Source organism: Alligator sinensis, unplaced genomic scaffold (genome assembly GCF_000455745.1).
Source record: "Alligator sinensis unplaced genomic scaffold, ASM45574v1 scaffold347_1, whole genome shotgun sequence".
NCBI classification, from domain to species: Eukaryota; Metazoa; Chordata; order Crocodylia; family Alligatoridae; genus Alligator; species Alligator sinensis.
The window spans coordinates 1,881,252-1,893,362 of record NW_005841922.1 but is presented as its reverse complement, the minus strand read 5'-3'; the positions used below and the strand labels follow the sequence as shown (position 1 = coordinate 1,893,362).

The 12,111-nt window shown below is 45.5% G+C and overlaps 1 long non-coding RNA gene across 3 annotated transcripts; it reads left to right on the top strand.

The window, feature by feature from the left end:
- The first annotated feature begins 1,758 nt into the window (after nt 1-1,758).
- On the top strand, nt 1,759-10,334 carry LOC112549506. Of its 3 annotated transcripts, XR_003092938.1 has the most exons (4): nt 1,759-1,966; nt 2,095-2,139; nt 8,481-8,633; nt 9,419-10,334. It is a non-coding gene; the product is annotated as an uncharacterized LOC112549506 (long non-coding RNA). The 3 variants fall into 3 exon arrangements; XR_003092939.1 differs by lacking the exons at nt 1,759-1,966; nt 2,095-2,139 and adding an exon at nt 5,601-6,901 and having other exon boundaries at nt 8,481-8,610; XR_003092937.1 differs by lacking the exons at nt 1,759-1,966; nt 2,095-2,139 and adding an exon at nt 5,601-6,901.
- Nucleotides 10,335-12,111: the final 1,777 nt, after the last annotated feature.

The window sequence follows — 12,111 nt, the reverse complement described above, 5'->3', positions numbered from 1 at the left end:
ACTCTTTCCTGCCTATGCAGGGGGTCGGACTCGATGATCTATTGAGGTCCCTTCCGACCCTAACATCTATGAATCTATGAATCTATGAAATCACTGCATTCTGTATGGAACCAAGAGATGGAGCTATTGTAACACTGGACAAGGGGGAGGGGAAAAATAAGGTAGATTCCATCTTCTGTTTTAGTCCAGTGCTTGAGATCAGTTAGGGAATGAGGGGAGAATTACTATGTTAACTCCTTCTCCGCCTCCTCCCCAGCAAGTGTTTCCATACTTGTGGAATAGGGTAGCTTGCTTGATAACTGGGTTGGCTGTGCAGAGCCCAGAAAAGCAACACAAGTCCTGCCTGAGTGAAGTAGGGGCCATGACACCTAGAAAGCAACAGGTCACAGGAACAAAAAGCAGAGGTGGGCAAAAGGGGTGTCATAGAATAAAAAGAAAGGATCCAGAGCTGGAAGACCATGCAGAGAGCTATGGATAATACCTGCCTCCTCCTGCCACAAGATCTGGCAGCCTACAGCGTCCTCATGTAGCAGGCAGAAACCTATGACCATGGCAGACTGAATTAATAAAAAACTCACCAAGTGGGAAGGAATAAATGTAATCAAAGGAAAAACAGTCTGTGTCTTGGGACTTTATCTACTCCCACTCAATAGACACAAAAAGGCCAAGAAGCATGATGATCCATTAAATAGAGTATTGGTCCTGAGGTCAAGACATGAGATTCAGAGGGAGATGATGAGTGGACAACTGCAGATGATGCCTTTTTCAGTGATAGCCTCTGATTCCTGGCAACAACGAGAAGAGTTCACTAGGACAAAAGTCCAGCCCCCTTATAGTAGGAGGCAGCCACAGTGCTTAAAAGTCAACTGATACATGTGAGACGGAGAGAGAAGAAAACAGGAATTGGGGTGGAGTTGGGAGGAAGGCATGGTCAAAAGCATAAAAAAAAGGATGGACATGGTACAGTGAGCAGAGAATCCTGCTGGGAGGGTAGCGTGACAGGTCTGGAGCATGAAATTCTCTGTTTATCTGCAGATCAGTGCACTGAAGTAAGCAAAATACAAATACCCTTACACCAATCTGCTCAGCTTCCTCAAGACTAACGTAGAGGAAATGCTTCTAAAGTAAATTTCACCCCCTCAGCTTCTTCTGAGATGGCTGAACAGGCACATGATGGCTTCATGATGTGCAGGTTGGTCTGCTTGGACTGAAACAAATAAGTCTTCAGGCACAAGATGCTGATCAGCATAGTGATGCCTTTCAGTTACTGTCAACATGTGTTGACTAAGTGAAGTTGTGTCCTGCTGATGGAATCTACATGTGCACTTTACTACAGAGGTGACTAATTAGCTCAGCAGTGAACTGTTGCTGTCTACACATATGACTGTATTAGGGCGCAGGAAACTAATGAATTCTGCTATAGGATCATACTATCTGGGACAAGAGAAATCCTACAGTGGAGTAGTTAAATGCATCGAAATGCACATGTAGACGGTGACTGGGGCTGGCTGGGCATGAGGGTGCTACAGTGCAGGAGTTGCCTGCCCGGCCATGAGGGCAGTGGCCACGAGGGCCATGAGTGCCTGCCTGCCACAAGGCAGCGCAGGAACTACTCTCATGCACCAGTCAGCCCCTCCATAGCAGGCTGACACCCTGGACCTCCTGCCAGATGGGGCTACTGTGCCCCAACTCAATGTGCTGTGGTCCTGGACGCACATGCAAATGCAGCGCCCAGGAGCAATGAGCTGTGGTGCAAATGTCATGCTAATTGCTAATTAACTAATTGCACTTGTAGACGTACCCAGTATATGGCCCCTTCAGAGCCTCTCCCATTCCTGCAAGCTGAGTGTTCGCAGCTGTCGCGTATCAGGATAGATGCCAAGTGTTTGCAGCGTTCTGGCTGTTGAGATTGGAATCATCTAATCCTGTTTGTGATAGCAGAACTTGGGCATAGCGTCATTCACAGGTGATTTATTTGCATAGGGGTTGTTCAGACTCATTCATCTAATCTCTTCAAAGGTCAAGCTGTCCTGGAGCTAAGGATACCTGTAACTCTCATTTAAAGGAGCTCCTTTTCTTTTCCTTCTCTTCCAGTTGGACATGTGCATTCTCCTCGTGGTCTTGGCAACTATCCAGTGTGTAAGTACAGCTCTGTGGTGAGCCTTCAGAAGTAAGGGAAGGCATGCTTTAGTTCAGGGGCTAGCAAAATATGGCCAGCCAGGCAATTTCATCCAGCCTAGGGGTATACACCAATTAATTGTACATTGCCCAGCCTGCACGTTTCACTCACACCCCTGCGCATGGGAGGGCCCCGGCCTCAGCCAGCATACACAATTTCCAGGCAGGGCTGCTGCTGCTATGGCTGCAACTGCTGGGGGACCTGCTTGGCTTCCCTGGCCTCTAGTGCCGCCTCCTCGTGTCCGTGCTGCAGCACTCACTCGGGGCAGCAGGTAGGGAAGCAGTGGCGGGTGGGGAGAAGCTGCAGCTGGGTGGGAATGTGGAATGTGGGGCTGGGGCTGGCAGGAGCGCAGAGCCCGGGGCCCCACCATACACACACGCTCCCCCCGCCAAGATTCAAGAATAAGACTTTATGTTGAACTATTACGCAATCACCTGTATATACACTATGTAAACACGCACAAATCAGGACAAAAATATTTTTGTAAATAAAATTAAAATGTGCTATAGTAGATGTTTGACTTTTGGTATATGATTTGGTTTTTTTCTGGTTCCAAGATGGCAACCCACCCCTCCTAAAAGCAGTACTTCTAGGAGCAAGGGGAGGGATTTCTGATGGCAAAGATCACAGAGTTAGGTGCTGGATTTCTGGTTCCAAGATGGTGACTAGGGAGTGGGGCACCTGTCAAGGGGTGGGGCTACCCTTGCGGCCCTGGACATCTCACCAAAACTCCTTAAGCGGTCCTCCAGCCAAAATAATTGCCCATCCCTGCTTTAGTTGAATCCTATGAAATTACAGCCCACGTTCACCAGAGAACCTCAATGTATGCACTTCTATGTGAACTGTGACACAATCTAGTTCCAAAAAGAGAAAAAACTTCAGGACATTAGTTAATATTTGCATAGTCCAACAAGGGGAAGTACTTCAATAGTAGTAAGCCTCTGTAGCTACAGTTGATAAGGTGAGTACACATTGTGTTATTCTTGATTGAAGAGGCCTGCTCAAGTGCCCTAGCGCCAAAGAAAAAAACCTGTGATAAGTGTCTGCAAAGAACTACTTGTGAGTCAGGAGTCATGATCTGAGTATCCCTATTTTAAGCATATGATCTCTCCCTACACATAACTCGGACTAATACTAACAGGACTTAATCACATGATGGGAGAATAGCTCCATAAATATGAGATCAACATTGTTGTAATCTGAAACAGGCGGAGGGATTAAATGTTGATCTAATTCCGCGAACTCAATATACTGTGTCTTTACAAGATATACCAGATTTCATGGTGTATAAGTCCAGTTTTGAAGCCTAATTTTTAACTCTTAAAATTCAACCTCAATTTATACACTGTATCACCATCCCCTGTGAGTGGCATTGGGCTTAGTGCTTAGCTGGTGCGGCCCAAGCACCTGGTGCTCAGCTGGTGCATCCCCATTCCCTGTGAGTGGTGCTGCTTGGACCATGCCAGCCAAGTGCTGAGCCTGGCCCCATCTTCTGTGAGCAGTGCTGCTGAGCGCTGAGCCTGGTGTTGCTCGCAGGGGATGGGGCTGGGCTTGGTGCTCAACAGCACCACTTGCAGCAGACAGGGCCAGGCTTAGCACTTGACTGGTGTGGCCCCATCCCTTGCGAGCGACGCTGGGCTCGGTGCTTGGCTGGTGTGGCCCAGGAAGTATTGCTCACAGGGGATGGGGCTGCACCAGCTGAGCACTGAGCCTGGCCCCATTCCCTGCGAGCGGTGCTGTGGCACGTGTCCATCCCCTGGGGGCCCAGACCACAGTGTGGGCGTGCAGGGGCTGGTGTAAGTCAACCCCGTATTTCTGATCCAAAAAGTGAGGTCAACTTATACACCGGATCTACGAAATTCCTAACTTTTTGGATCAGAAAAATGGGGTCGACTTATACACCGTAAAATACAACCTATACGCCATAAAATATGATAAGTATTTAAATGGAAATAGCATGGCAAATATTTACAAGTTAGTTGTTTTCTTTCTTGGGACATTAAGTAACTTTCGTGTAGCTCATAGTTCCTTGCTGTGTTGAGATATTCTTGTTTGTTCTGGATGTTTCAACTCCTTATCTTTTAGTCTCTTACAGTTGTTTATTGAACTCTGGGTCAGTTTATTCAGGTTTAATGACTCCCTTCCACTGTATGTTTTCATTTCAGACAGAGGGAGTACTCAATTTGCTATTGTAGGTTTCTTTTAAGGGGTTGATCTTAGGTCACTGGTTGAACTGGGAGAGGAATGACATGGATATCTATATGATCTTCTTTTTTACATATGGTTCTTGTTTGTCCTTTACATTCCTGTTTCTGTCTGGGTGAGGAGCTTTTAGTGAAGCTGAAAGAGGAATGTGTGCATTTCCTGCAGGATACTGTCACTCTACATTTGAGGCAATGTCTTCAGTAAGGAAAATGAGTGAAAGTGCAGGAAAGAGAGCCTTTTGCTTTATCCACAAATCAGAGAAGGAAATGACCTGAGTATTATTCCTACCTCTGCCTCAGACTAAAGTGTAAACCTTCAGCAATCACATAAAGTGGCTCCATTCTGTAACTTGGTTTCTTCATCTTTAAAACAACAGGATGCTTGCCTTCATTCCAGTATGGTTGTGAGCTTTCATTAAAATTTACACAGTACCTTGAGCTCCCCTGTCATAGGATGCTGCAGAACCGCGAGCTGCTAGTATTAGCATGATTCACTTGGTGGTCATGACAGACTCTGAGTATTCAGTCCTCATTGTTGCAGTGTCCTATTCCTGAGTTGGAAGACAAGAAATGCATTTATATTTAAAGGTAAAATTGTATAATTACTGAACATTAGATAGCAAATATTTCATGATTATCAGAATGCTGGTCTAGTTACTAGGCAGATCTATCTGTCCAGCAATAACATTCAATATTCCAGTGGGGCAACATTGAGTTTTAAAAAGCCTGAGGTTTAAGTGTAGCTCCTGCACTCTTCTCATACTTTCACAAAGACCTTTTTAAAAGGGCTCTGTGATAAAACTAATGCTGCAAAAAAAATTAGGGGCATTGCAAGGAAACACATTATCTTCATGTACCCCAGAACATTAATTAATTAAACTTGTTGCTGAAAACTTTTGCTGTTTGGCAAATATTTGAAATGTGAGCAGGAGCCTTACAGTTGTACCTAATTGTGAGAGAATTGACAGACAGGGAATCATCATAACAAAGAGCTTCATTCCCTTAACAGTGTGGCTTCCAATTTTTCCTTCTTCCCATTAGTAGCAGGCTATCCATTTAATCCTACTGGGACGCAGAGACCTATAATAGAGGACCCCTATCCCTATTATGGGGGTCATGTACCTTTAAGGATGTAGGCTTAGAGCAGGAGCCACACCTCCTTTTGGGGCTATATAAGAAGCCTTGCTAGAAGGCTTGGCAGATGCATAGGAGACAGTTTAGGAGTAGGAGATCTGCTAGGGGAGAAACAGGGTTAACTCAGGTAAGCTATGGGGGTGAACCAGGCCTGGAAATATCGTTGGTGAGGCAGGTGGTGGGCAATTAAAAGTAGGCCTTGATGGGAGGCAGTAAAACTGTCTTCTGCATCAAAGGCTGCAGTTAGGCTGGACCTATGGCACCCTGGGATGCAGGGAGAGAGAGCAAGAACAGCTGGGTTTGGCTGAGATGTAGGTGGCTGGGCCTGTGGATAGGACTTGGGGCGGGGGGCAACTAGGAGGTTAGCGGGGTGTAGGCACAGGTTACTGGAACAGAGAGGGGAGATCTGAGAGACCTAGTCTGAGATGTAAGCTGAGATCAGGAGCCAGGGGTCAGAAAACTAGTGCTGAGTTTCAAGGAAAATGTGAGATCAGGGTCCGGAAACCAAGCTGAGTCAGGATGCCAGGAAAAGCAGAGAGAGCAGAGCCAGTTCCCAGTTTCAGGGAAGATCTTGGATTAGAGTTGGGAAAAGCTAAAGCAGTCAGGAGAACCAGGGAGAGCTGTGAACACAAGGGTTGCTGGACCACTGTGGCTGCGTGACGGTGCGTGTCTGAGGCTGTAGGTGTGTTTAGAAAGGGCAAGTGGTGCTTTCAGCAAACAAGCTGGCTGCAGAGAACTGGGTTAGCCATATTCCTCAAGGATCGGGGGCTCATGTGCTTGGCCCAGTCAAGCCTGCTTGATCAGAGACACTAGGGGCCGCAGCGAGGGTGTCGTCGCAAGACTGCAACGTGTCTGTTATTGGAAAACAGGGCTGTACAACTGGTGGTCCACAGGCCATGTGTGGTCTGTGACAGGGTAAGCTGTTGCCCTGGGCTCCTGCCTAGCTGACACTTCCCTCATCACCCCCCAACATCGCTTCAGCTTAAGCAGCAGCCAGTATCCACTCCAGGCTTCCCCTCTGCCTCCAGCATATGCTTCCTATCTCTGCTGCAGGGGCCAGGGCATTGAAGCACGGGCCTGAGAGCTGAGGGGGAGGTTCGGGGCATGGCGCAGCAGCTGGGGGAGGGGGCACTGGCATAAAGTGCAGTGGTACCCAAGTGGGAGCACAGTTTGGAGGGGGTGGGCCCTTCGTGCAACCTGCACAGAGTGTAGCCCTGCTGGTGGGGCTCCCAGCCACTTCCAAGTTGGACAGTCCTTTTGTAAAGGGCAATGCATGCAACAGAAGGCAATACACTAAAAAAACCTGACCCTGAAGGAAACATTTCAGTTGCTGACTGGCAAGTATTCAAACTCTCTATGCTGCAAGGACATCCCACTTTTCTATGTGAGTCAAAGTCTTGTACTTCCCTAATATTTGTAGTTAAGCCAATCAAGGAACTATGAACCATAGTCTCATGATGCTTTTTTACAGATGTTAAGATAGCGTTGTGACTGCTGAATACCTTAAGCTTTAGTGTGATACTGAGTGCTGATGTTACTGATGCTCAGAACAGTCTCTTTTTTCCAAGGAATAATTAGTGCATGGAAATTTATTTATGGAGTTTGGAAAAGGGTAGCTGAAACAATAAGGGGTGGGTCGAAACTGGTGTGTAAAAAAACAAAAAACCAAACCAAAACAAACAAACAAACAAAAGTACCGGCACCTCTGTTGTAGCCAGGTATTTTTGAGAGGTCATTTATGCGATGCATCTAATGTGAAGTGACAGCTGTGACTGCTCTTCTGAGAGGCAATAAACCTTTCTGTACAAGTGCTGTCCCTGTCCTTTACTGGAACTAACTGATTGAGCTGGCCTCCCTGGAGCTCTGAGAACTGTCAATAATGAATCTCAAGTGTATCTTGTATATATTGACCAGATCAATATGTGGAGGGAATATTGATTGAATCAGGTCTTATTTAATCTTGTATCAGTCTGGCTGCCCTGAGTTATTTTCATAATTGGAGTGTTAGGAAACACTCTGGCTGGAAACATGCAGCATCTTCATCTATCCAAACTGAGCTCTGTTGTATCCAAACTTGTGCCCTGTTCTGTGGGGCACATACTAAATTGAGAATATTGACAGGTCCTAGCTGTCCAAACTTGTGAATGCTTCAGTTTAGTATGTGACTCTTCGCGTTTCTACAGAGATGGGTGGGGAGCAAGAAGAATAATCATCCTGGGGTGGAGAAGAAAATTGTCGGAGGTTGGTGCTCAGTGCTAAACACGTTGCTGAACCTGGAAGCCACCATCTCCCCAGCTAATATGGAGACCAGCCAGCAGTCCTCATGTCCTAACTAGCTCATTTGGGCCTGAGGAGGCTACCAGCTGTTCTGACTAGCTGACACCCCACATTTTAAGAACAGCCCAAAATGCTACACTCTGGCTACACAATGCCCTTCATTCTAGAAGCAGCTTCCAGACCCCGCATACATCCAGCTCTGTATCTCAGTGCCACCTGGACCCTCTAGTACCTCCACTAGAGTATGGCCCCTGAGTCTTGGCAGTGCTCCATCTTGGTACGTCAAGCCCAACCATTGAGACTGACTGACTGCCCACACCTTGGTAGTAGTAAGACTGAGCTCATGTGCACAGAGAGTGGCAACTTTCTTTTTAGTTGCGATGCAGTTGGCTCAAAAGATGATTCCAGCTTTTAGATCATATGTTCCATGCACAATGCCTTTACTGTAACTGGGAAAGGAATTAAAAGCAGTACCATGAACAAATTGCACAATCATAAATCCAAGGAAGAATTAGTCAGAATGGAAGAGGAGCTTTTTCTTCTTTTTTTTTTAAAGAAAGAAACATTAAAGTTAAAGCTGTTGGGTTATCACTCTCTATAGACAGCATGATGTGACACTTATCTTGATTCTTAATTCCACTTTCTCATTAAAGTGGCCTAACTTATATTTCTAATTCTCTCACCAGCTCATGGAACCTATTGTTTTACCTTACTGCTTTTCAATGCGTTTCTAAAACTGGCAGGCAAGAGATGTCCACAAAAGACATGTAGAAATCCCATATTGACTTGTGTGGAATGAGTAGCTGCTGGAGCTAGGTGAAATTTTTCAAACGTTGTGTGTATGTTTTATTTATTCCAATACTTCTAAAAAATTAGAGCAAAATATTCTGGAAAATGTCTGATTTCTCCCACCCCCTTTGTTTATTTATTTTGGGTAGCTATAAGAACAACCTTGTAGTTGAGGCCTTGGCTGGGGATTTGAGATGTGGGTTAACTGCCTGGCTCTGGCACCAAATTCTTTTGTGACCTTGATGATGTCACTTAATCTTCATCTCAGTCCCCAGCTCTAAAAAGGACATACCAGTAATTCCTTATCTCATGAGTCCAGTTGAGTTCAGTGGGTTACGGTTTTCCTGCGTGCCAAGATTCTACAGTGAAAGGAGCAGTGTGAGAGTTTCTTCCCTTGGTCCCCTCCATCCACAGTCACTTCAACAGGCAGGATCAGTGATTGGTTTCTATTAGGTGTTCAGATATTTATTTGATAAAAGTGTAAATGATGCTGTGTATAGAATTGTGCTTGCAATTTCCTTTCTATGTGCACATAATCTTATAGGCAAAGCTAGGGGAGGCTGTATGGAAAGTTCCTGGGGCCGTGGAAGGAGACTTAAGTCTGATTCCTGGGTCAGTTCAGATTTGCCATCATCCATGGGCACACAATATAGGAGTGAGGGGGATGCAGCTGCACTCCCTTAATCTGCGCAAGTGCATGGAGCTCCACCTGTGCAGGGAGCACAGAGTTTATGAGATGGTCACTGCAGATGCTTGCTAGAGCCACTGGTTTTGCTCAGCTCTTTTTTGTTTACTTTTTCCTCTTGTCTCTTTTCTCCTGTTTAATCAAACCCAGGATATACAAGTTCAGAAGGGGACAGAACCGTATGAGGAAGGCCAAGCCCAAAGAGGAAGCATGAATATTGAAACCTAAATCGAAAATGGAGCCCAATTTGTCTGTTAGCAGTTTTGCCTGAAAAATGCCCTGGCATTTATCAATTATATGAAAGTCTGAGCATGACGCACGCACTAAGAACGAAATGCCACTTTCAACATATGATCTGGCTGGTGCCGTTTCCATTTTATTATTGCATTACAGTAGAATTCAGTGTGTTTATACCTGTAAATGTAAATACATAGTGAGAGCAGTACTGCCAACCCTACATTGCAAAATACAGCAATAAGAAATGATTATTAAATAAAACTGTTGTTTGGCAGTTGCACCCCCACCTCCACCTTTGATTCCTGCTCCACCCAAAGTTAAAAGTCAACTGCCTGGCAGTGGCATTAGCATGTCTATTCGGGCAGTGCTGAGTCATTTGACTTCATGGCTCATTATAATTTACCTGATTCCTTCTAAACTTTTTATTCAACAGGTATTAATGGTCCTCTTTTTTTTAATGGTCTTGATGTTCCACCAGTTAAGCTTCCTTTGTTTTGCAGTTCTGCTGGCTGTTAGCTGCTCCTGTTAACGTAGCTCCTATTTCACAGCCCTGCAGACTGTCTTTAACTCATTGCAATGAAACTATATTTGTTTTTGCTTCAATCTTAAACTGAATAATACAGCCCTGCTCCCCTGATATATTAGCAAAGCTTCTAGTTTCTCTTTAATTGGAGAAAATGGGATGGGATGATGCACCTCACCATTTGCATCCCCCTCTTTAAAATTCTAGATCCACCCATGAATGGATCCAGCATATGTTGTGATACAAGTCAGTTAAAGGTTAGTACCTCAGCCAGTGTCACAGGAAAGTGTTCTCTGGCTTAAATAGGGAGATTGAGACACCACTGGATGCTGATGGCTTAAGGCGCAGGCAGAAGTGACAATTTTTGTGTGATCTGGCTCCTGAAACCACTCTACAACTGTGACCAAACACAAGTGTAAAGCTGCAGAGCACTTCAAAAGGGCCCAGTCCCACAAAAATCTGAATCCGCATTATATGAGGCTTCAGATGAAGGAGCTCCAAAGCAGAGAGCCTTCATTAACTTGTTTGTCCTTGCCAGCAGCAGGACTTGCCTGATGGAGCCCAGACTTGCTCCCAGTGCTGTTTCTGAAGTGGGCGGGGGGGGAGAGGAGAGGGAGCAGAGGGAGCTCATTCTGGGGGTTGCCCTGCTGCTGCTGGAGGGTAGGGTGGGTGGATTGGAGTCCTCCCCGTCCTCCCCCTCCGCACCCCAGAGTGGGTGGCTTCAGTCAATCCCCCAACTCTAGTGTGGCTGGGGAAAACCCAGAATGGGCCCTAGATCAGCTCCAAGTTGGAGTTGGCGCTTGCGTTTGTTCTTTATCTCCCCGCCCCGACCCAACAGCTAAAGTCTGTTGAGTCTGGAGGATCGGTCTAACTCATGGCACTTTATGACAGTTAGACCCCAAGAGCTGCACTTCTGACTGCACCTATAGGGAAGAATAATGCTGCAGTAAAGGGAAGATTTGAAAACATATTATGATACTGCAGTAAATGTGATATTTACAGCATGTCAGAAATGGGTCAGTTTAAAAAAAAAAAAAGTGAAAACTGTTGCAAACATGGGGAGCCATTTTAGCTGAAGCTCAAAAATGAGACAAATTGCCATAGTTCTGAATTTTTTCATTTCGCTCCAGTGGCAAGTTTAGTTTATACAAGTCATTTATATAAAATATTTATCAATAGTCACATATTGATAACGTGTTGGCATTCCTATGTTAAAAAGAACCTTAATAGCTTTGCAAATGTTTTAAAAAGCTTTGCTACAATTATTGAATCCAGCAAGTACACCTCATTTTCAAATTGTCTACATTGCAAAGCTGTTAAGGACACAATTAAAGTAAAAATAGTAGAGACCCTGTAAACCTATTTAAGAAAAAAATTGTGATGACATGATCCACCTTCAAATTCAGGTCAAGGCAAATATGTTGGGATTTGCAAACTATTGGAAAATCCTAAATCAGACAATGAGACACAAAGTATTTTCAGATGTGATTTAAATTATTTTCACATCTACATGTGGACCTTACAAGAGATTTCTAAAGCAGTCTGGGGGTTTTAGACACAAATCTGCAATTGCAACTAGTGTGCAAATCTGCAATTGAACATGGTGGGGGATGGAGAAATGTGGTTTGAACCCACAGACAACACTTTAAAAAAATCCATTGCATTGCCTTATAAGCAGGGATCTCAGTTTTCTGTTTCCAACACAAAAATGGAGTAAAACACAGATTCTCCCCCCACTTACTGAAGGAAAACACAGATTTCTCATTTTAATGGACAAACTTGCAAATTTTTGGACCCGTGTCCACCAGATCTGTGCACAGAGCAGGGGTGGGGGCGGGTTGCCCACTGTGGGCTCAGGCTACCGCCCTGCTGCCTCCCCAGGGGTCTCTGCAGCCCAGTGGATGCAACCCGGTGCTGCAGGAACAGCGGGGCCAGGTGGGGAAGCTGCTTGCTGCTGCAAGCTCCGTGCTGCCCTGGCAACATGCCCCCTAGGAGTGTGCACAGTGGCAAGGAGCTGCTCCCCTGACTCCCCCATCTGAGCCTGCAGCGGGGGGGGTGGGAAACCAGGCTCTGCTCTGCTTCC